Below are 26502 nucleotides of genomic sequence, written 5' to 3'. Positions count from 1 at the left end.
TTCTTATCTCTAAGCTTATTCCATCTTTTGATCACACTGTGTGAAATATTTCCTGATATCAGTCCAAATAGATACCCATCTCTAAACTGAACCTGTGTCCCCTAGTCAACTCCCAAGGTTTAATTTAAAATAATATTCTCGGTTAACTTTCTCTATAACCTTAACATGCCTTATCAGAATCTCTCAATCATCTCTTCCGAAGCTGCAAAATCCAAATTTCTCCAGTCTTTGCCCATAAAGCAGAAAACTACCCCCCCCCCCTCTCCCCCCCCCCCCCCCCCCCCCCCCCCCCCCACCCAACCCCCTTACCCGGCCCTCTACCAACACTGAACACCAGCTCCATGACTCTTCTGTGGAGTAACTCTGCTGCTCAACTGTCTGTTTCATTTCTTGGTGGCCAGAGCTGGACTCAGTATTGAAGGTGAGGTCTAACCAGAGCACTATCCAGTTTGATCATTATCTCCTCAATTTATATTCTACTGTTTTGCTAGTTGTAGTTCCAGAAGATACTGGCTTTGCTAATTGTTGCTAGTAAAACTCCTATGTCTTTTTCAACTTCATGTTTACCAATTTCAGCATATTCAAAGAATATCTATCTCCCATTTTCCCTTTCCCCCTTAGTTTGGTATCATCTATGAATTGGACCACTTTGCACTTAGTTTCTGAACCCTTAGCTTAATGTATCTATTCATCCATCTTCAAGTATGAAGAGGATGTAATAAGAAAAATGTTTTAATAAAAAGGGTGGCACGGTGCCAGGGACCTGGGTACAATTCTAGCCTTGGGTGGCTGTCTCTGAGGAGTTTCCACATTCTCCCCGTATCTGTGTGGGTTTCCCCGGGGTGCTCTGGTTTCTTCCCAGAGTCCAAAGATTTGCAGGTTAGGTGGATCAGCTATGGTAAAATGCAAGGGGTTATGGGGATAGGGTGGGGGAGAGGACCTGGATAAGATGCTCTACAGAGATTTGGTGTAGATCCAATAGGCCGAATGGCCTCCTTCTGCATGTAGGGATTCAATGAAAAATGTTTGTAACAAGACAGTTATCCAGTGAAGACTACTATTAGCTTGAAGATATGTGAATTGCTGTTGGGCACATTCTTATACAGCAGTTTACAAGCAAATCAAACGAATTTTGCTAATCCGACTTATTTCAAAGAAAAGAGCTCAGCTGGACAGGAATGCAGTCCTGGTGCACTGTGGCTATCAGATAACAATGCCACGAGGCTCCAGAGACTGCCCCATTCTGTGAATAAGTTGAATATCTTGACCTTGACATCTTTACAAATGTAGTACAAAATTGACTGCAAAGAGTGAGGCCTGTGATTAGTTTGTGTTCTACCTTTAAGCCATGGGTTTGTGTACATAGGAGCCCATAATTATTAATGACACGGTTCTGAAATGTTGCTAACATATAACGGATGGCTCCTGACTTTGAAAAAAAGAAAACTGACCACAAATTATGTGGAGGTATTACCTAATTATTTTACAGAGCCCTCAGCAATTCAAGAGTTTGAAGGAACCTGCTACTGCTTCTGAAACATGTTGTGTAACTGCCTTTGGCAGGCAAACTGTGTTTAAGACTGTCAGTTACAGACATGGTAGGTTTAGCTGTGATGCTGTCTGTGGTTGAATAGTCTACACAACATTTACAGTTGGATTCAAACAGGAAGCATGGCTGCCTGAGTGCGGTACCTAACTGCTAGGCAAGAATCAACCTCTTCAGGAAAGGAGGGGTAAAAATTGGACAAAGGAATGAGACATTGTACTGCAGTTAAAGTGTATTTCTTTTTATTTTATTGCATTTGTTCTTCATTTCCACGACATCACATCTTTATTTCCAAGACATCACTGGGGCTGCATGGTAGCACAGTGGTTAGGACTGCAACCTCACAGCACGAGGGACCCAGGTTCAATTCCCAGCTTGGGTCACTGTCTGTGCAGATTCTGCACATTCTCCCTGTGTCTGTGTGGGTTTCCTCCCATGGTCCGAAAGACGTACTGGTTAGGTGCTTTGGACATGCTAAATTCTCCCTCAGTGTACCTGAACAGGTGCTGGAGTGTGCCAGCTAGGGGATTTTCACAGTAACTTCATTGTATGTTAATGTAAGCCTACTTGTGACACTAATAAATAAACTTTTAAACTTTAAAAAATCTTTAGAAACTTTAGAGGAGTGAATGAGCTTTACCAGTTGACTTGGGGGAATCTATTTCTTGGTTTTCTACCATGTATCCATTTTCTCTGGCCTAATGAAAAATATACCTGTATTCCTCAACAGTCAGGAGCCACCTGGTAGAATCAGATACTTGAATTTGGTTTCTGAAATTCTCCACTCCAGAAATGATTCCCAATAAATGGCAATTTTCATCACTACAGCTCATTTTGCTGAGGACTTAGTAGCTTTTCATTGTACAATGTTTGAACTTCACTTGTTGAGAGTTCTGGGTGGCTATCACATTGCGGCACGGTAGCACAGTGTTTAGCACTGCTGCTTCACAGCTCCAGGGACCTGGGTTCGATTCCCGGCTTGGGTCACTGTCTGTGTGGAGTTTGCACATTCTCCTGTGTCTGCGTGGGTTTCCTCCGGGTGCTCCGGTTTCCTCCCACAGTCCAAAGATGTGTGGGTCAGCTTGATTGGCCAGGTTAAAATTGCCCCTTAGTGTCCTGGGATGCGTAGGTTAGAGGGATTAGCGGGTAAATGTGTAGGGATATGGGGGTCGGGCCTGGGTGGGATTGTGGTCGGTGCAGACGTGATGGGCCGAATGGCCTGTTTCTGCACTGTAGGGTTTCTATGATTTCTATGATTGATGTTAAAACTGAACAATGTTTGATTGTGTGCATGGCAATACCATTTTGTGCTGGTTGGTAAGGACACAGTTAAAAATCACTTTGGGCACGGGTTTCCTAGCCTGTTACGCTGTTTGAGTAGTGCAGAGGGCCAGGAAATATAAGCGGGGTGGAAAAATGGGATTCGCGACTGATGTCTGGTCAGTTGCAATCTTCTCCATCCATTTTTTTTGGATGTAATCAGCCTTGCACAGGGAACAGTGCGAGGCTGATTACCATATGGAAATTCTGACTTCCATCTATATAGCAAGCCCGGGACTCAATTTTCGTGTTTGCTAAAGTTTCTGACCCAGTGGTGGAGGTCCACACCAGCGGGAATCACATATGGTCCCCACCAATGAGGACCAGATGTAATGGCCTCGCTGGTGGGACCAGAGGATATTGAGGTCCCCTTGGAGCTTGAAGGGAAGGAGGAGTGCCCCTTGGGCAGTGCCGGCCCTCGGGCAAGGGGGATGTTGGAGGTCGGGCGGGATCCAGGACCAGCCATCGGGGATCAGTATGGGGGTGGTGGGCAGTCATTAGGAGGTTGGTCCGGTCATCGAGAGGCCAAGTCTGGCCGTTGGGAGGCCGGGGCTAGTGATCAGAGGCTGAGAACAGCCATCAGGATTGCTGGCAATTGGGAGGCCGGCAATGGGGGAGGTGGAAGTGCTTGTCAACCGATGTTCATCCAGTTAGTGTCACCTTTAATAGTGTAGATACGGCAAGTTCACAAATAAAAAGTTAGGATTTATACAGCATTTTGTAATGTAGAAAACCGCAGATAATCTGCACACGGAAAGCCCCAACAGGGGGCATTTCCCATTGGGGAAATGCTTAGGAAATCAGAAGCACAAAGGGACTTGGGAATCCTTGTTCAAAATTTTCTTCAGGTTAATGTGCAGGTTCAGTCGGCAATTAGGAAGGCAAATGCAATGTTAGCACTCATGTCAAGAGGGTTAGAATACAAGAGCAGGGATGTACTTCTGAGGCTGCATAAGGCTCTGGCCAGACCCCATTTGGAGTATTGTGAGCAGTTTTGGGCCCTGTATCTAAGGCAGGATGTGCTGGCCTTGGAAAGGGTCCAGAGGAGGTTCACAAGAATGATCCCTGGAATGAAGAACTTGTCGTATGAGGAACGGTTGAGGACTCTGGGTCTGTACTCGTTGTAGTTTAGAAGGATGAGAGGAATTCTTATTGAAACTTACAGGATATTGCGAGGCCTGGATAGAGTGGACGTGGAGAGAATGTTTCCACTAGTAGGAAAAACTAGAACCAGAGGGCATAACCTCAGGCTAAAGGGACGATCTTTTCAAACAGAGATGAGGAGGAATTTCTTCAGGAAGAGAGTGGTGAATCTGAGGAACTCTTTGCCGCAGAAGGCTGTGGAGGCCAGGTCATTGAGTGTCTTTAAGACAGAGAGAGATAGGTCCTTGATTAATAAGGGGATCAGGGGTTATGGGGAAAAGGCAGGAGAATGGGGATAAGAAAAATATCAGCAATGATTGAATGGCAGAGCAGACTCGATGGGCCGAATGGCCAATTCTGCTCCTATGTCTTATGGTCTAACAACAATGAAATCAAGGACCAAATCATCTGTTTCAAATTAAACCAAATTACTGCAGATGCAGAAAATGTTGGAAAATCTCAGCAGGTCTGACAGCACCTGTGGAGAGAGAATAGAGCTAACATTTCGAGTCTAGATGACCCTTCGTCAGACCTTTGGAGCTCTATTCTCTCTCCACAGATGCTGTCAGACCTGCTGAGATTTTCCAGCATTTTCTGCATCTGTTTCAAATATTAATTGGAAGATAAATGTTGGCTAGGACAATCCATTACAGGCCATCAAAGGTTCAGTGAACTTTCCCAGTCTGGTGGAAATCAACATTGCTGCACTAAATGCTGCCAGCGTAGTATAAGTTAGCACAAGCACAAGAAGTATTACCACTTGATGCAGGTCAACGCAGATACATTGAGAGATATTGGTTCAATACAAAGCACAGAAATAGCACTTAGTCCACTGCTTGTAATTGAATCCATATTAGTACAAACACTAGTCTTTAATAATTTAGGTATAAACATCAGTCTCTTTTTCCAGATGTTGAAGAGACCTCTTCCGCAGAAGATAGCCTCACAATGATCACTAACTATGCAATGTGAGTGATTCAAACCATCTGCAGATGAAGTGCTAGAACGAACGGATTGTGCACAGCAGAGCAGAGCCGTCAACTGAGTTATTCATGGAAAACCTCATTAACCCAGAACAACAGCTTTCTCATACAACCTCGACAGCTGACGCTGACATCATCCCCCACAGAGTGACATTTCATTCACAAATGTCCATGTGTAATAAGTGATATCAGGACAGCAGCCAGAGCAGGAACTGCTGAGCATTAGTCAAGCTAGTCAATGATGCCATTCAGGAATCAATCTCTAAAGCTGGAACTGACCACAATGTAGTGAAAACTGCCAATAAAAGGCTTAGTTGCCTTCAATTCCAGCCAATTAAGAGCCCTCAAAACCACATTTTAAACCATGAAGCACTTAGCAAGACCTTGGTTATACAAAGGGACACAAATTTAGTCAGCAGGGTAACAGATAAGTACAGTAACTGTTAGCAAAGTATAATCGCAGAAGAATCACCTTTTATTTCTAACAAGTTGAAGCACCCCAAGGATTACTCTATGCAACCTGAGATGGCTTTGAAATTATTCCTCCTAAAAGCAGGAAAGTACATGTTCTAATATGTTCTGAGCGGCTTACACACAGGCTGCCTTAGAAACTGTAGCAAGCTCTGCCTCTCTTTCTGGTAACTGTTGATGTTGTTGGCTCGAGAAGCCTTTCATTTTAAACATAGCATGAAACCTGGCACTTAGCTGCCAACAGACATGCTGTCCATTCTGCACTGAGGAACTTGGTGATTAGTGACTGGACTTGAGGACTAAGAGAAAATAGTGCTCAGTGTTATAAGAGTGACTGAAAATAGTGCTCAGTGTTATAAAAGTATTGTAACCCCCAAGAGGCAAAGCATGCTGTTAAAACCCCAAAACTGAACAGAACTGCAGTATGGGTGGCACGGTAGCACAATGGTTAGCATTGCTGCTTCACAGCTCCAGGGACCTGGGTTCGATTCCCGGCTTGGGTCACTGTCTATGTGGAGTTTGTACATTCTCCTCGTGTCTGCGTGGGTTTCCTCCGGGTGCTCCGGTTTCCTCTCACAGTCCAAAGATGTGCGGGTTAGGTTGATTGGCCATGCTAAAAATTGCCCTTAGTGTCCTGAGATGCGTAGGTTAGAGGGATTAGTGGTTAAATATGTAGGGATATGGGGGTAGGGCCAGGGTGGGATTGTGGTTGGTGCAGACTCGATGGGCCGAATGGCCTCTTTCTGTACTGTAGGGTTTCTATGATATGATTCTATGATTCTATGTTATGTTGCAGACAAAAAACTGAAAACAGTTCTGCAGCATGTTATAATCTTGATAGGAGAGAGTATTAATGTAATACAACTTAATCTGACAACTAATGGCACTCTTGTGGTATATTGTGATCATTGTTGGTAAAATAAATACTACAATGTGTTCTAGGTGTCAACTTTGGCTCAGTTGACCCATGCACCTCCACCCACCCCAATGGCCCCTCATACCCTCCATCCTTACCCTTGCCACCCACTCATCCGCATTGCCCCTTATAACCCCTATGTCAACTCAGTGCCAACTCATGCTAACACATGTCCCTCCCACCCACCACCTTTTGCATGTTTCCATGTCAACTCACCCAGTATCTACCATGAGAAGACCTCAGGAGCCATGCTGAGATGAAAATAAAGTTCTAAGCATCTATTATAAACTTCACTATATTGAAAAAAATTCTAATTGATAAAATCCGTTCAATGTATTTAAATTTCCTTAAGTTCTTAATCCCTTTTAAAACAAATATTTTTATTCATAGCTCCACATCAGAGATAGCTAATCCCTTAATAGCTTCTTGGAGCTGTCAGTCAAACTGTGAACCTACAGCCCTCCACTGTAATAAAGATAGGTTTTGAAAGCAATCAGGAAGTAATACCACTATAATGTTTGTCCTTGTTATATTAACAAACAGCTATTGAAACTACCCTTTTTTTCAACTCAGAGTAGGCTGTTTCTTTTCAAGATATAAAGGGCAGAGGACTTAAATAACATGCCAGCTTGACAGTTCCACAGAACATATCTGAGTATTCATATCTACTCTTTAAAATTGTAAGTCATACACTGTGGGAAATGGACCTATTACAGCGAAAATGACGTCTGTTTGAACTCAGCACTATGTTCAAATAGCTGTGCTGGGTTCAGGTTTTTCCCATGTATGAATCACACTGCACCCCCTTTAATCTACCACTGAAGTAGGATCTGTTGGAAATAGGGCCAGACCTCTGGATCCAGGATCCTAGTGTTATTTTGGATACGATATGGAGTCTCCATGACTTAACGAAATTTGGGCCATCAGAGCAGTACCATGAAAACAGTGGCCGATCAGAGTTGCTGCCTTTCAGATGAAGTGTTAAACCAAGGCCCCATGTGTCCTCTCAAGTGGATGTAAACAATCCCATGACACGCTGATGAAGATCAGGGGAATTCTCCTAATTTCTTGATGAAAATTCATCTGCCAATTATGAAGAGAGATTATCTTGTTGTTGTCATCTTTCTGTTTATAGAGGCTTATTGTGCAAAAACTGGTTGCTGCATTCCCTACATTGCAGCAGTGACTACACTTCAAAATTGGTTGTAAAGCAATTTGGGATGTGGTGCAAAGTGCATGTAAGTTATTTCTTTAAGCTGTACTGCAGAACACTGTAATCCTGAGGACAGTATTTCAGGCCTAATTCGGAGGACAGTATTTCAAATGCTAATGGCAGCATTACAGTGCTTTACAACCCCTAATCAGAACAATATCATGACACAATGATAGAGGATTTATCATCTCTCTTGTCTGGGCTGGATTTGAAAAAAAAGAGATTCAAATTCACCATACCTGTATTCAGTTTTATCTTGCCTCCAAGAGATTGGCAACTATCTGGGTGTTCTCTGCTGGAGACCAATGGAAAGAGCTACTTGATTGCTGTGTTCCCAACCATTGTTTTCAGGATCCATCAAAAACTGGGATGTGGGGTTAATGAAGTCCGATAATTGATTTGCTTTGTGTTACAGGTTGCTATTGACAATGGGACTATTGCATTCCTGCATTGACAGCAAACTATAAATATAGTGTTGCCTTAACTAAGTGTTTCAATATATTTCAATCTGAACAAAGTATTATTTGATCTGAATCTGCAACTCCAGAATCAGAGTTCCAAGATAAGCAGAACGTAGATTCAATGGCCCTTTTATTGGTCATGTTATGTGTTTATTGAGCAGTCTGTTTTTGTACTAGGCCTCTTCTACAAACGTCATCTCAGCGTCTGTCTGCTGAGTGGTTAGAGGCCAGTGGTGTCATAGCTTTTACTTCACTGGCCATTGATTTCTGTTGTGCGTAAGCAGTTACTCAGATAGTCCCTTCCAGGAACCAAGAAATCTATTTGGAATTGCAATTGAAGAATGTATAAAGGATATTTCAAAGCAGATACTTGGCCTTGGATCTAGCTCATTGTTTCACCTGAGATTCTTGTTACTCTGATATGAAACAAATACTGAGCCCGCAGCAGAATCACAAAGAAGATATGTTGTGGGTTTTTTTTAAAAAAAGGCCTCACTCACCATCTCTTAGTCCTTCTGTTATCTTATTCACAGCACTCCTGGGTATGTTTCTTTTACTGTTATGCAAATCACCCACTATTGTGCACTTTGCTTCTGAGTTTTTATTATTGCATTGCTTCCTGTTATTGACATAATTGCCCTTTGCTGTGCTCAGAAAGTACACCCATGCTTCTTTCTGAATGCACACATTGTGGAAGAACATAATTCAATAAATCCCCAATTCTACAACCAAAAATATTCAAATATTTGGAGGCAAGGCTAAAAGTGCATAGCCTTGATAAACCCCAAATACTGTTCTATTGAGAATATGGAATGTAGAGCATTAGTTGCCTACTAACTGACGTTAATTCAATGTTGATTTTAGTTTGTTTGTTATAGTAGTAGTCATAGAACATGACATCTTGTCATGTGATTCATTTAAATCTGGTAATTATCTCTTTTGAAAAGTTGGAGATCCAACCCGGAGAAAGCAAACACATCTGGCTTTAATGCTCTGGACTTGAAAATCATGATTACCAGTCTAGTATGACTTTGAAAGTTTGAAGTTTTGGGGCCCGGCTGAATCTTTTCATACTGTAACTAGTGTTATATATTCTATATATCAGATATATGCAAAGATGTGCGGGTTAGGTTGATTGGCCATGCTAAAAATTGCCCTTAGTGTCCTGAGATGTGTAGGTTAGCGGAATTAGTGGGTAAATATGTAGGGGTATGGGGGTAGGGCCTGGGTGGGATTGTGGTCGGTGCTGACTCGATGGGCCGAATGGCCTCTTTCTGTACTGTAGGGTTTCTGTGATTCTGTGATGACATTAATTCCTACGTGTGAAGGAACTTTATTTATCGGAGTTTTATACAATACTTTAAAATGTCTGCTCCATGCTTATAACTTTGTCTTCTAGCTCTTTTTACTTTTCTCTGAGTCCACACCCAGACTTACCAATCAAACATTGTGAAGATCAATCACTAACAGACTGACATAATTAAACACAGAACAATTGAACATTACAATAAGTGCATTATCTGTATCATCCTCCTGCCACATCCGAAATGCTGAGTGTCCCACACATATTGTTATGATCCTCAAATAGATCTCTAACTTTTCAAAAGAGATAATTACCAGATTTAAATGAATCACATGACAAGATGTCATGTTCTATGACTACTACTATAACAAACAAACTAAAATCAACATTGAATTAACATTAGTTAGTAGGCAACTAATGCTCTACATTCCATATTCTCAATAGAACAGTCCAAAGTTACTCCCAGCTTCCAATGAGATTCTTTCTCTCTCTGTGTCCAGGGTTTCTGAATCAGTAAATATGAGAGTGTGTAAGTCTGTGCAAAATCAGTCCAGTTCCTTCTGCCTCAAGTATGTAATATGGCACTTGGGTTTCAATAGGACTTGACCAAGGACACTGGTCCCAATGAATACAAGGTCACATCAGCTTATCACTGGACAGGACTAATAGGAGGTCACATGATCCACTTCGCCTTGAATTATAAAGGATAATTTAAAACTCAATGGCCAGAATTTTACCACCCTGCCCATCATGGGAATTGGAGCAGGCAAGGGGCGGTGGAACAATTCGGGTGGAATTTTACTGTTTTGGGAGATGAGTTGGATTTTCCGCATTGTCACGGACAGGACAGGAAATTTTGGAGAGCTATTAAAAGTCAACACCTCTCCAAATGGGGGTTTGGACCTCTTGGGAACAGTGGGGGTCATTGGACCTCTGGTCGAGTTGGGTCGGTGGGGAAGGTCGGACCTTTAGGGTGGAAAGGTTGGACCATTGGAAATGGAGAGGTGGGACCGTGGAAAGATGGGGAGAGGGGTCAAGCCAGGTTGGATCGAGTTGGGCCTGCCGTGGGTGGAGGAGGGGTGGTTTCGACTTCAGGATGGGTGAGGGCGGGCAAATTAGAGGGCAAATCAGATCTCAGGGAGCGATGAGTAGGTCAGAGCTCGGAAGTGGGTTCAGGCCAGGCCTGCAGGGGAGGAGTATCAGACCTTGCTGGGAGTTTTGGGCAAAGTTGGGTTGGGTCAAGATGGGTCTGTGGGGGTTGAAGTGGAGGTTGGAGGTGATTGGGTGGCGCCAGGCCTGCAGGATTGTGGGGAGGGAGGGTGTAGGACTCGGCTTCATGTGGGTTTGGAAGTCAGTGTCAGGCCGCATGGAGTAAGTAGTCTCATGCAAGTGGGGGGACTCCCATAGTAGGTCAGGGATGTGAGGAATACTGTGAGGAGTGGTTAGTCGGGGTTGAGGGGTGTTCCCTGCAGGGTTGGTCTGGGTCTATACAATAGTTACCCAGAAGTCATAAGAGGTTTTAATTCTCCTAACTTTTTCTGGAATACAGTTGAAACCATTAGACGTTTGCGATTTAAATTGTATTTTTGGATGTTTCCCAATGCAGGGCAATTGCCCAGAGGAAGTTTGTGCTTCTGGGCAATTGTCATGTGAATCCTTACCTGGGAACATCTCAAGGGGATTCCACAGCACATCTTTGGGTGAACTCCCAAATACAATGCTGGGGAAGTTACGGCCCGACATATTGTTTCCCTTTTTAAGATAAGCATCGGTCACTTGTTGGATGCAACAGTGTACTAACATTACTAATATTGGCAGTGGTTATCTGGAAAGATCTCATGGGAAAGACATTTATGACAATATTAAACTTCCCTGCCACTTTCTGTGTCATTGCTCTAAGGCTTGGCTACGAGACCACCTGCGAAAGGTTGCAGAGTTTCCTGGACACCTACCTGAGAAATGAAGCATGCAAATGCATATCTTCTCAATTCTGAGAGAAAGATCATAGATCATAGAAACCCCACAGTGCAGAAGGAGGCCATTCGGCCCATCGAGTCTGCACCGACCACAATCCCACCCAGGCCCTACCCCCACATATTTACCCGCTAATCCACGCATCTCAGGACTCTAAGGGGCAATTTTTAACCTGGCCAATCAACCTAACCCGCACATCTTTGGACTGTGGGAGGAAACCGGAGCACCCGGAGGAAACCCACGCAGACACGAGGAGAATGTGCAAACTCCACACAGACAGTGACCCAAGCCGGGAATCGAACCCGGGACCCTGGAGCTGTGAAGCAGCAGTGCTAACCACTGTGCTACCGTGCCGCCCTACTCCCATAAATTAATCAATTAATCAATTAATTCTTTTGGTTAAGGCCAACAAGATGCTCTCTTCCTCCTAAAATGCCAAAATTGTCTGCAAATGGCATAGAAATGTACATAAAAACAGATAATGCTGGATAAACTCAGCAGGTCTGGCAGCGAATGTGGAGAGAGAGACAGAGTAAACCTTTTGAGTCCTTTCAAAACTTACTTCAAAGGTTTACAGTCTGTCACTTTAAATTGTACAGCTGTTAAAATGCAATGCATGGCCCAGGAATTTATGGGAGTATGGCTTTTAACTTGTAATCAACCAAAATGGAGGAATCTATTTATTTGGATGCATATCTTTTACAGCACATTGAAGTACATCCTACCAAATCCATGAATGAAACCTGGGAACAGTGCAATTTAGATACTCAGAGCAAAAGCCACTGCTTATTTGTCCACTGTTGTGGCCTGAAAAACAGATGCACTTAAGGCATTCAACTGAAAACCATTCCCATCATCCCTGCACAAAAATCATCCAGTATTAACAGTATACCAGCACCAGAAAGGACTGGTGGAAATGAAAAGTTGAGAGTGACACTATGGGCCCGATTTTACCATTGTGTTGCGCTCATTTACAGGCGTGAAAACTTGGTAAAGTCGGGCATGAGGTGAATAGCGCGATCCGCACCCGCCTCCACGCAGGTTCCCACTTTACCAAGGCCCGAAAATGGCCGCGATCGGCGCTGCGCCCGAAATGGGCGCAATGTCAATTTAAATGCATTTGCCAGATCATTCTCTGGTGGGGGGGTGGAGGAGGAGGGCCAGATGTATCTCTGGTGGGGGTGGGGGGGGGAGGGGGGCCAGATCGTTCTCTGGTGGGATGCTTTATCCGCTTTTTGCGGCCTGGGAGTGATGTGACAGGGGAGCGTTTTTCAAATTTTTTTTTACTGCGCATGTGTAGTTCAAGGCTCAGATCGGAGCAGCAGCGTTTCGGGTGCGATAAGCCCCGCTCAAACGCGATTCAGATTTGTGACTCTTTTTTCAGGCTGAGTGCCTGAGAATAGGCTTCCAAGTCGGATCTGAATTGTGCCCAGATTCAGCACTTAGAATCAAAATGGTGAAACCTCTACCCACGGAGGGAATTTTCCCACCCTGCCGTCCACAGCAATCACTGCGGGCAGGGCGCGGACTATGCAAAGATCCACCTGGTTTTGGGGCGAGCATGGCTGGAAAATCCCACTCATTAATAAAACTCATTAATGACATTGTGACCTTTTCTGGTACACAAGAGGGAAGCTGATATTGTAGATTTAAGGCATTGTCCCTTCTCTGGTCGTTAATAAGGCACCAATGGTCAACATAAAATGCCAAAGGTTCTTTCCTCTCAAGGAGCCCATTTTTATTCTTGATGTCTATCTATTTGAGGAAAGAATCTACAGGTGTATCGTGCTGTATTTCACATCTGTAGACAGTAACACATTTTGCACAGTGAAATCCATGTTCAGTAATGTACTTCCTTTTCCTGGGCCCCACATTGTAAATAAAGCATTCATTCACTCATACTTTGCTATTCAGAGCTGATAACAATGTAGATACCTGTACAATGGTTGACAAAGTTGAGAAAGCAAGGCTTTTATTTAGCTGTATGCACACACACAAAAGGCTGAAATGTGGCTTGTTTAAGATTGCTTATCATTACTTCAGAATCACCTGATTGAAAGAAAAATAATAGAGAGCGATTTCCGGCATGTTGTGGTAGATTTGTTTTCTCTCCTTTCTATGCAGCATTATTAAAACTGGCTGCAGATGTATTGGAAAGTTGAATGGCATGTTTTATTGAAGGAGGAAGGGACTGACGTAAAAAGTATTGACAGCACTCAAAGCTCTTTTAATTGTCGGGGGTACTGGTGGGGATAGGGGAGAGATTATCAATATAGTACATGCAGTGGAGTTGGGGGAATCAGTCAGCTATTGGACCATTGAATAGTGCCACTGAAAAATACTAAAGTGCCCTTTCATTAGAAAACATGACAGTCACTGTTATTTACTTTTCTTGATGGGCAGCATGGTTGACATGGGGGTTTCAATACCTTTGTCTCCAGACAACACATTGGTAGGCACTTTCTCAATGATATGACAGCACATTTCAATCATTTTGACCGGTAAAAAGTGCAACAATGTATTGGCACATCTCATCAGCCATTGTGAGCACAACATATGGAGTGAAGCAGACACATACAGTTCAATAAGTCTTGGAAGCAAAGAAGAAAAATATGGCGGGATTTGGCAATGTAGCAAGCATTCTGTTTAGTCTTATTTATACTCTGACTGGGAGTCTTCTGTTCTTGTCATTTGTAATATAATTCTGTAATGTTGGGGGAGCTAAAACGTTTTGAGAATCTTAAGTACACACCTAACACTGGGGTAACATTTAATGCTACGGCTGCACCCACCATTCCAGTGTGAGACTAAGCATTTTATTGGTTTAGTTGATAAACAATGTTCAAAGCATATTGATGATGATGTTTGAAGACTGGGGTGGGTTACTGCATTGTTGGGATGTAGCACATTGTAAATTGAACTTTTCTGTTGACATAAGTGCCAGAAGGAATTGTATGTGCATGAGGACTGTTAATTCCTCAGCTCAGTTGCTTCTTTCTTGCTGAATACAGTGCTTGAAATCTGCCAACATTGTGTGTTTTTGACAGGAAACCAGCAGAAATGCTTGGGGAGCTTGCACTTTTTCCTGTTTTTGTGGGTTTAAAGGCCAGCCAGATTCTAGCTTGTTAGGAACTTTAAAAAAAAAATGGCTGTGTCCATTTTTCTTTTTGCCATACACTTATCAACGTCCTGGGGGTTATCATTGATCAGAAATTGAACTGGACTAGCCATATGGCTAGTGTGACTACAAGAGCAGGTCGGGGGCTAGGAATCATGTGGCGAGTAACTTACCTTATGACTCCCCAAACCTTATACACCATCTTCAGAGCACAAGATGGGAGTGCGATGGAATATTCTCCCCTTTCCTGGATAAGTGAAGCTCCAACAACACTTGAGGCTTGACACAATCCAGGACAAAGCAGTCCACTTGATTGACACCCCATTCACATTTACTCCCTCCACCACCGACCAACAGTGGCAGCAGTGTGTACCATCTACTGATGCATTGCAGGAACTCATCAAGGTTCCTTAGACAGCATCTTCCAAACCCACGACCTCTGTAATGTTGGGGGCGCTAAAAATATTTTCTCCAAATGCTTGTGACTTTTAAGGGGCATTTTGACAAATACATGAATAGGAAGGGAATAGAGCGATATGGTCCCCGGAAGGGTCGGGGGTTTTAGTTTAGTCGGGCAACATGGTTGGTGCAGGCTTGGAGGACTGAAGGGCCTGTTCCGGTGCTGTTATTTTCTTTGTTCTCTTCTGTCTAGGACAGCGACAGCAGATGCAGGAGAACCATCTGGAAGTTACCCTCTAAGCTGCATAGCATCCTGACCTTGAAAGATATCGCCGATCCTTCACTGTCGTTGTGTTAAAATCCTAGAACTCTCTCCCTAACAGCACTGTGGGTGTCCCTACAGCACACGGACTGCAACAGTTCAAGAAAGCAGCTCACTACCTTTGGGGCGGCATAGTGGCACAGTGGTTAGCACTACTGCCTCTCAGCACCAGGGTTCGATTCCCAGCTTGGGTCACTGTCTGTGCGAAGTCTGCACATTCTCCCCGTGTCTGCATGAGTTTCCTCCGGGTGCTCCAGTTTCCTCCCACAGTCTGAAGACATGCTGGTTAGGTGCAGTGGCCATGCTAAACTCTCCCTCAGTGTACCCGAACAGACGCCGGAATGTTGGGACTAGGGGATTTTCACAGTAACTTCATTGCAGTGTTAATGTAAGCCTACTTGTGACTCATAAATAAAATTTAACTTTACCACCCTCTTAAGGGCAATTAGAGATGCTGGTATAGCCAGAGACACCCACATCCCATGAATGATTTTTCTTTAAGAATAGTCACTTCAGTGCTACCCTTGCAGGTGTTTCAATAGAAGGGGACAAACAGATTCAATGAAGGGATTTGGTCAGCTCAGTTGGTTGGATGGCTGGTTTATGATGCCAACAGCATGGGTTCATTTCTCTTACCGATTGACGTTATCCATTCATGGAAATCATCGAATAGCTAAAGCACAGGAGGCCATTCAGACTATCAAACCAGTGTCAACACTCTGCAAGCAAAACTTCAATGGATGGCATGGTGCTGCCTCAGTGCCAAGGACCCAGATCTGAAAGTGTACATTGTGGGATTCCTGCAGTATTGGCAAAGAACATCCTCCCTAAATTCATAAAATAAACCCTGTCATGGTCAGACTTGGAGTGGTAGAATAAGGGAATCATTTCACCTCTCCTCACGTGGTCATAACAGAAATTTGGTGGAGAACATCTGGGAGAGATCCCACAGACAATGAGTGAACAGAGTGGGGAAAGTAAATTTTACCCTAGAAATAAGTTTTTTTTTAAACAAACAAACTGCTGCAGGTTTTCTTGCGTTTACAATCCTAAAATGCAAAAATGTCCACTCTCTAAGCCAGTGCTTTTCTGGAACAAATGGAAATTGCTTTTTGTAAGGGTTCTGTCCCTCGAGAAGTTGAAAAGTGAACCAAAGGAGTTGGAGTTAGAGTTTTGCCCAAAAACCAAGAAACCTGAACTTTTAAAACTTGTGGCCAAACAATTGATTTGGGAACCTGGAGAAATTGCAACAGACAACCTAGCTTGAGTGGAATTACAGCTAGAAATGAAATGGCTCGATTCCCAAACAGGATGGGAAAAACAGGGGAAAGAGAAAAAGAGAGAAAAAGAGGAAAGGTAAAAGGAAAGGGAGAGGGGAAAGAAAAAGAGGGAGATGTTACAGATAGGAGAGTGTAAATTTAAACAACTCTGACTTCTCCTCTCACCAGCTGTCTGCAAACAAGTAGGTGTTTTTGATTTCTCACTTTATAAGTGGTGGTGTATTTCCCAAACCTTTCAGTTTGGCGAAATCCAATCCTCCATTAATAACAGCACAGCAAATTTGAGATCAGGTAAAATAGGAGGGTTGGTTTATTTAACACACACACAAATTGCAGGAAGGGGTTTTGTCATGTCCGCCCAATTTTACACTCATACCATAAAAGAGGTACAGGACAGGACCACAATAAAATTTAGACTTATTGTCTCATGTGAGTCCAGTGCCGAGAACCAAACGTCCAATGGCATATTACTTCAGAAGTTGGTAGGCTGACTGTTGCAGGTGATCTATCTTTCCAGAAGCGAGGACTTCCACAATGGGAGAAGACATATATAAATGAATTAGTCTTGAAAGCACAGATGCAGAAGTTCAGATGTTAGAGTCGTTCAGTGTAGATGAGGGCTAGGCAATTTACCTGGACAGAGCTCTCTCTGCTGTTATCTGTTAGGTAAAATGGTAAGAAGTCTCACAACGCCAGGTTAAAGTCCAACAGGTTTGTAGTATTGGTGTAAAATGGTAGACAGAGGCAGGTTGCTTGCCTGAAGTCCTGCTTCTCTGCTGAGGTTAAACAGTGACTGAAGATAAAATTTAAAAGCTGTATAATGAAAGGAATTAAGACAATTTAAATGTCACTCATGTGATAGGGTAATTTTGGATTAATCTATTCAGTTAACAAGGCCCCTGGTTGAAACACATTGTGTTTTGGAGCTGGTAACAGAAGGGCCATTAACACAACATTGGAAATTAGGGGCGGGATTTTACGGCCTCACTCATCGCAAAACCGCAAAATCACACCCGAGGTCAACAGACTTTCCAATTGTCCGCCCCTGCCTACTGCGATTCCTGTGGCGGGTGGGGCGGTAAAATTCCGGCCTAGGAATCACGAATAGATCTACCTTTGCCCAAAGCTGGCTGGTGCAGACTTGTCATCTACTGTCCTTGGCTGTTGGCTTGGCTGGAATATTTATACATTGCAAGATGTGTTACATTCCAGAGAGTTTGATGTGTTAGTCGTTGTCCACTTTCAAACTGCTCAAAAGCTTCTAGAAACAGGTGTTTGTGATTATTACCGCCGTTTTATTAGCCCAGCAACTGTCCATTGTAAAATATAGCTTTAGAAAGTAGCCAGACTGATACGTAGAGTTAGGTAACCTGTGTCCACAAAAGGCGCCTGTAGCTCAGGTTTGAGTACCAAGTTATTCAAGGTTGCCTACTTAATCCTTAAGTTTTTCACACAGAGGGTGGTGAATGCCTGGAACACGCTGCCGGAGGAGGTGGTGGAAGCAGATTCTATAACAACGTTCAAGAGGCATCTGGATAGAAACATGAATAGGCACGGAATAGAGGGATGTGGACCACGTAGAGGCAAGAAAATATTAGATTAGAGAGGCATCTGTGTCGGCACAGACTTGGTGGGCCAAAGGGCCTGTTCCCTTGCTGTACTGTTCTTTGTTCTTTGATAAGGAAGGGATGGAATCTTTCTGCATCTGATTTGAAAGAGCAGCTCTGTAAATACAGTGGCCAGTAGAAAGCTGGAAAGCTGCTGCAAAGCAAACTACCAGGCAAGGCTGATGAAGTTTACCTGCTGTTGCCTGATGAGAGTTTGGCAAACTATGAGATGGCAAGGAAAGCCATTTTAGTGTGTGCAAACTGTTGCCGGAAGCATATCATCAGAAGTTCTGTACTTTTTGAAAATGGCAGGAAAGGGCACACATCAGATTTGAATGGGTTAAATATCTCACGTTTGATCACTGGATATGAGTGCTTAAGGTCAAGGCCACATATGAAAACACTCAAGAAATAATACTCCTTGCAGAGTTCAAAAATTCACTCCCTCTCTCTATAAAAATGCACATAGAGGAACAGAAGTGGCAGCAGCCTGGCAGGCGGTGAATCTGGCTGACGATTATGAGCTTGTCCATAAGCCTCACCCCAAAGGAAATCTTTCCTTAATCACGCCCAGCAATCTGAAAACGATGGGAGGTGGGAAGGTAATAGAAAGCTGAGTACATATGGGAGAGAAGGGATAGCGAGAGACACAGAGACCACTCCTTGAAACAGGATGGTGTCAAGAAAAGGAGTTAGGATTGGAAACCTGTGTGGTTCAATTGCCATAAAGCCAAACACTTTCATGCTGATTATTGAAGGTTACAGGGAAAGCTCGTAGGATGTGTTGGCGCACATAGGCCCTGTGCAAAACAAAGAGTCAGACAGAGAACAGAGGAGACCAGGCTGTGGCTCTGATCACTGCAGCAAGTTCCTGTAAGCACACCCTTGTGAGTGTGGGCAAGACTAGCAAAGTCTTTGGGAGTTACAAGAACTTTGTGTCAGAAGGAAAAGTGTCTCCATTTCCCCAAAGCGAGGTGAGCCTGCACCTCATAATGAGGGATACTGAGGCCAGCCAATTTCTATTGCTAAGAAGAGGCACAACCTTTCTCCCAAAGAATGCAGTACAGGCCAAAATGCTGGTAACAGTTATCAAGGAGGAGTAACTGCCCATACCTTTATACAGGATGCACTTGAAATGCAACCTTAATTCATGACCAGTAGCCATGGGAGTCATCCCCAGTTTACCTGTAATGGCATCAACCTGCTCCTCGGCAATGGCTTAGTAGGATCAAAGTTCATAGTGTCCCAAGTGGTTTTAGAGAATCCGAGCAAGGTCAGGGAGGCAGAGCACCTAGCAATTGTCCTGACTACATAGTAACATCGTTTAAACCTCGGCTAAATAAATCCTGCAGGAGAGGCCAAACAGCACTGCAGATGGATGACCCTGCTGTCTGGTTATTTGAAACCTTTTTTTAGAAGTTTAGAAGACCCTAAGAATGTAATGAGTAGGTCTTCCTTAGTCATGGTTCAACAAGCTGACCCAGCGCTAAACAAGTTAGCATAGACTGCCCAAATGGATGCTGAAGTGGAGGGAGTAGTGGAACGCTATTATTTTTAAAATGAGGTGCTGATGGGGGAAGTTGAGACCCTCTCACAGATCTGCAGATGAAGAGTGGACAGTGATCCTCCAGGTGGTGGTGCCGCCGAGGTACTGAGGGGAAATAATGAGGCTAGCCCCTGAAATCTTGATGACTGGACATGCCAGTATACAAAAAACCAAAGCCCTCATAAGCCAACATTTTTACTGGTCTCACCTCCACAAAGATGTGGTGAAGTTCTGCAAAAACATACCACACCTGTCCAAGAGCAGGGAAACTTCAGCCTATAACTAAACCTGCACCTATGATTCCCATACTTGCCTTGGGGGATCTTTCAGCAAGGTCCTGGTTGATTGTGTAGGACTTTTGCTGAAAATGAAAGGGGGCTACCAGTATATTCTTATTATTTTGGATGTGGCTACCCAATTCATAGAAGCCATTCCTCTGAGAACAATCTCTGCCAAGGTAGTGGTGAAGGGATTATCACAATTCAAATTCTCTTCCTGCACCTAGGGTGCACTGAGGCAGACAGTCTGTATGAGTCTGTTTCCATAGCGACTAATTCCTGGAACAGATCACTAGTGTGTCGCCAGAGGCTGATAGCTTGAGGGGCACATGCCGCATCAAGTGTGGCTCACCAGGAGTCTTTCCCGTTTCTACCACCAGCTATTGGCGTGTTAGAAGGATTTCCAGATTGACACTCAACATGGTTGACTGCATTATGAACTCACCTTCCTTAGTCATCAAGTCCTGGGTGGGACTTGAACCCAGAGGTTCTGGCCAGAGGCAGGGAAGCTACCCACTGTGCCACAAGACATTCTATTAACACAATTCTTTACTTGAAATGGGATGCCCATCGAGATCCAGTTGGATCAGGGCTTAGGTTTCATGCTCAGAAAATTCCAGGAAGTCATATGTAACCTGGGTGTAACCCTGCTAAAGTCCTTAGCATACCACTCATGGTCACGAGGAGCAGGGCCCAGGAGAACGGGGGTGGAGTGGGGTGCAGATGCTGCCAAAGACTAGGGCCCAGGCTCGGTATTTTAAGTGGAGCTTCTTGTCGTCCAAACTAAGCAGCCAGAGCTTCAGACTTGGGTGGGATTGTTATCGGTGCAGGCTTGATGCCGAATGGCCTTTTCTACACTTTAGGGAGTGTATAATTCTATGATTCCATGACCTGAAAAACCAACTTAAAACAATCAGAACTATCAGGCTGATAGTCCCGATATTTTGAAAGCCCGTGTGGTAGGTTAATTTCACTGTATTGCTGTGTTGCTGCTTCCAATCTTCGGGAAGATTTGATTACAACTTTTAAAAAAAACTCAGCAGAAAACCACAAAGCAGCCAGAAGATGAGAAACAGCAGCAGCAGCAACTGTCATGTCACTCGCCACATGTGGTCATAACAACAGATGTAATAACCAGGTGGCTGATTCTTCATTTTGTATAGCCAGATCCTTTCTTATGAATAACAACATAGGGCTGCCCATTTTTACTGTACTGCAGGATTTCTAAAAGGACAGAGAGTGATAATCATGACTGACAATGTTATGTCCACATGAGGAAGGGAAAAAAAATGACTCTCCTATAATACCACTCCAAATCTGACCGTAACAGGATTTCCTGTGAAGGATTTAGAAGGATGGAGACATTTATTCACTGTCTGAGTTTAACCATTTAAGTACTGATTGCAGAGAAAAGGGTCTGACAGGCTTTCTTGAGGTTTAAAAGGGGCTAGTTATTGAATTAAAAACATAGCCAGATAAAGATAGCAATATATTGAAAAAGGTAAACTTGCGCTTCTCAAGTTTTCACGCCCCACATTTATACACACACAAGCATGCAACATTTACAAGTTATACTGTAGGTAGCTACTTTATTAGCCACATTAAAGCTCAATGTTGAAAGATAACAGTTGCTTTTGTTTCATGGCTGGCGGTTGAGTAGATTCTGTAGTGTCCCTGTCACTAATCCCTGATTGGGTCATTATCCATCTCAATGAGATAGGAAAACATATCTCCATATAACCATTATCCGAGTAGACTTTCTATTTCCGATGGAGATGAAGCCATATAGAAATGTAAATGAAGGTCCAGTACATTTGTCAGTAAATCTTTAAAAAGTTGTCTTTGGCATCCTCAGGTGTGAAATTCCAGAAAAGGACCTGCCACGGCATGTCTGAATTGGATTTGCAGTGACATTTTCCAGAAGCTGGTTAACCTGCAATATCAAATGTCAGTTGATTTGTGGCAGCAGTCTTTGGTCAATGTATTTTCTTGTCTTTACAAAGTCCTTTGTTAACAGTTTAGTATTTGTTTATATCAGCTGGTGAAATTACAGATTAATATCATTTATACATAATTCACATCGTCATAACAACAATCATTATGGTTTAGGCATGAAGCAATGGGCTGCATGTGGAAATAGGTTCAATTCTAACGTGTAGTCGTTGACACACATTATATTATGTGTAGAGCAGCTACTGGATAATCACATTTTGGAGCTGAAGAGGTATGTGGACTCATTGGGCAGCACCTATGATGCTGAAATTCAATGAAGTGGTGACACCACAGGTAAAGACTGAACAGGAGATTGGTGACCACTAGGCAGAGTAGACAAAGGCAGGTAATACAGGAGACCCCTGTGGCCAACCCCCTCTCTAACAGATATACTGTTTTGAAATTGGTGGGGGGAAAAGCGTCTCGGGGGATATCAGTGAAAGCCAAGTCCATGGTGTCATCTGCTCCACAAGAGGGAAAGAAGAAGGAAGGCAGGGCTATAGTGATAAGAGATTCAACAGTAAGTGGAACAGACGGGCACTTCTGCAGCTGCAAAAGAGACTCCAGGAAGGTGGGTTGCCTCCCTGGTACCAGGTGCAAGGATGTCTCAGGATGCCTGCATTACATTCTGAAGGGGAAGGGTGAACAATCAGTGGCTGTGATACATATCGGTGGCAACGACTTGGTTAAAAAAAAGATGAGCTCTTACAAGCAGAATATAGGAAGTTAGGAGGACATCAATTAAAAAAGTAGGATCTCAAAGGTAATAATCTTAAGATTACTACCAGTGTCACGTTCTAGCGTGAGTAAAAATAACAGAGGTATACCAGATGAATACATGGCTGGAGAAAGGGTGTAGGAGGAAGAGATTCAGATTCCTAGGATATTGGGGCTGGTTCTGGGGAAGGTTGGGCTGTAATAAGCAGGATGGGTTGCATCTGGGCAGGACCAGGACCAAGGCCCTAGGGTGGGGAGGGTTATCAGGGAGGGTTTAAACTAGAATGGTAGGGGGAATAGGAGGCTAAGCATGGAGACAGAGGAGGGAGAAACAAGGATAGAAATAAAAGACAGAAATGTAAGAAGCAAAAGTGGAAGACAGAATAAATAAGGGCGATAAATAAATGGGGCCATAACCCAAAATAAATCTAAGAAGGCTAACAAGGTTAAAAATACAAGTCCGAAGGCTTTGTGTTTTAATGTACAGGGCATTTGTAATAAAGTAGATGAATTAACAGTGCAGATGGATATAAATGGTTATGATGTAGTTGCAATTACAAAGACATGGCTGAAGGATTACCAAGGATGGGAACTGAACATTCAGGAGTATTCATTATTTAGGAAGGACAGACAAAAAGGGAAAGGAGGTGGGGTAGCATTGTTATTAAAGGAAGAAATTAATGCAATAATGAGGAAAAATATTGGCTCAGAAAATTATGATTATGGAACCTATAAGAGTAGAGATAAGAAACATCACGAGGCAAAAAATGTTGTTGGGGGACTGTCTGTAGGTCCCCAAACAGTGATGTAAAGGAAGGTAGTAAACAAGAAATCAAAGATGCATGTAATAAGGATGCAACTGAAATCATGGGTGACTTTAATTTACAAATAGATTGGTCAAACCAAACTAGTAATGATATAGTGGTGGAGGAATGCGTTTGTGATTTTTTTTAGACCAATAGAACCAACCAGAGAAGTTTAAGTTTATTTATTAGTGTCACAAAAACAGGCTATTCTAGACTGGGTACTGTGCAATGAAAAAGGATTAATTAACAATCTTGTGTGGGGCCCTTGGGGAAGAAGACTGTAATATGATAGAATTCTTCATTAAGGTGGAGAGTGAAGTAGTCAAATCTGAAACTAGGGTCCTGAATTTGGATAAAGGGAATTATGAGGATATGAAGCATGAATTGGCAAGGATAAATTGGGTAACCTTGTAAAGGGGTTGACGATGGATAGGTAATGGTTCATATTTTAAAAATGTGTGCATTAATTGTTGCATTAAATGTGTGCAACAATTATTCACTCCTGTCTGGCGCAAAAATAAAAGAGGAAAAGTGGCTCAACCATGGATTACAAAATAAATTAGGGATAATATTAAATCTAAAGAGGATACATATAAAATTGCCAGAAAAAGCAGCTAGCCTGATGATTGGGAGTATTTTAGAATTCAGCAAAAGAGGACAAAAAATTGAACAAAAGGCGAAAAAAGAGTATGAGAGTAAAATTGCAGGGAACATAGACACTGGCCATGAAAACTTCTATAAATTTGTGAAGATTAATACAAATTGTGAAAATTTAAAGACAAAAGTAGGTTCCTTTCAGTCAGAAGCCAGGGAAATTACAATGGGGAACAAAGAAATGGCAGGATAATTCAACACATACTTTGATTCTGTCTTCACAAAAGAGGGCACAAGTAACAGAAATGTTAGGGAACCAAGGATCTAGTGAGAGGAGAGAATTGAAGGAAATTGGTACTAGTAAGAAAATGGTGCTGGGTAAATTAATGGGGTTAAACGCTGACAAATCACCTGATAATCTACCTCCCAGAATATTAAGGAAGTGCGCATTGGTGGTCATCTTCCAAAATTCTACAGACTCTGGAGCAGTTCCTAAAGATTGGAGGGTAGCAAAGGGAACCCCACTATTCAGAAAGGTAGGGAGAGAGAAAAGTAGAATTACAGACCAGTTAGCCTGACACCTCAAACAATGATGAGACAGAGTACGAGAAGGAGATAGAGAATCTGCTGACCTCGTATGACGACAATAATCTCTCCCTCAATGTCAACAAAATGAAGGAGATTGTCATCGACTTCAGGAAGCATAGTGGAGGACATGCCCCTGTCCACATCAATGGAGATGAAGTCAAAATGGTTGAGAGCTTCAAGTTTCTAGGTGTCCAGATCGCCAACAACCTGTCCTGGTCCCTCCATGCCGACGCTATAGTTAAGAAAGCCCAGCAACGCCTCTATGTTCTCAAAAGACTAAGGAAATTTGGCATGTCCGCTACAAGTCTCACCAACTTTTGCAGCATATGAAGTATTCTTTCTGGTTGTATCACAGCTTGGTATGGCTGCTCCTCTGTCCAAGACCACAAGAAACTATAAAGTGTCGTAAATGAAGCCCAGTCCATCATGCAAGTCAGCCTTGCATTCATTGGCACTGTCTATACTTCCCGCTGCCTCGGAAAAGCAGCCAACATAATCAAGGACCCCGTGCACCTTGGGCATACTCTCTTCCACCTTCTTCCATGGGGAAAAAGATCCAAAAGTCTGAGGTCACATACCAACTGACTCAATAACAGCTTCTTCCCTGCTGCCATCAGATTTTTGAATGGACCTCCTTATATTAAATTGATCTTTCTCTACACATTAGCTATGTCTGTAATACTACATTCTACACCATCTCCTTTCTTTCTATATGTACACTATGCTTTGTCTGTATAGCGCGCAAGAAACAATACTTTCCACTGTATACTAATACATGTGACAATAATAAATCAAATCCAATCAAATCAAAGCAATGGGGAAGATGCTAGAGTCTATTATAAAAGACACAGTGGAACATTTGGAAAGAATTAACAGAATTGTACAAAGTCAGGGTTTATGAAAGGCAAATCATGCTTAACAAATCGACTAGAGATTTTTGAGGATGTAACTAGTGGATTGATAAGGGAGAACCAGTGGATGCGATGTATTTGGACTTTCAGAAGGCTTTGAAAGGTCCCTCATTAGAGGTTAATGGGCAAAATTAAAGTACTTGGGATAGGGGGGTAATGTATTGGCATGGAGCAGTTGACAGACAGGAAACAGGGTGTGGGAGTAAATGGGAGTTAGTGATTAGTGGGGTAATACAGGGATCAGTTCTTTGGTCCCAGCTGTTCACGATATATATAAATGACCTGGATGAGGGAACCAAATGTAACATTTCCAAGTTTGATAACTGGGCAGAATTGTAAATTGTGAGGATGATGCAAAGAGGCTTCAAGGTAATTTAGACAAATTTGAGTGAGTGGGCAAATACATGGCAGATGTAGTACAACATGGATAATTGTGAAGTTATACAAATGCACATACACTTCAATGTGAAAAACAGAAAGGAATTTAAATGGTGATGTATTGGGAAGTGTGGATGTACAAAGGGATCTGGGTGCCCTTGTACACCAGTCAATGAAAGTGGAGAGGCAGATGCGGAAAGCAAGTAGTATGTTGACCTTCATTGCAAGAGAATTTGAGTTCAGAACTAGGGATAACTTATTGTAGTTATACAAGGCCTTGGTGAGACCAGACCTGGAGTACTGCGTGCAGTTTTGGTCTCCCTATTAAGAAAGGATATACTTGTCATAGAGGGAGTGCAGCAGAGCTTCACTAGGCTGATATCGGCATTGGCGGGATTGTCCTATGACTGGGCCTGTATTAACTAGTGTTTAGAAAGATGAGAGGAGATCTAATTAAAACGTATACAATTCTCACAGGGCTGGATGCAGGGAGCATGTTTTCCCTGGTTGGGGGAGTTTAGAACCGGGTGACAGAGTCTCAGGATACAGTGGAAACTGAGATTAGGACAAATTTCTTCACTCAAAGGGTAATGAACCTGTGCAATTTCCTACCTCAGAAAGCTGTGGAGTACAAGT

This window comes from Mustelus asterias, chromosome 16 (assembly GCF_964213995.1).
Source record: "Mustelus asterias chromosome 16, sMusAst1.hap1.1, whole genome shotgun sequence".
Classification (NCBI taxonomy): domain Eukaryota; kingdom Metazoa; phylum Chordata; class Chondrichthyes; order Carcharhiniformes; family Triakidae; genus Mustelus; species Mustelus asterias.
This window is presented reverse-complemented; position numbering follows the sequence as displayed.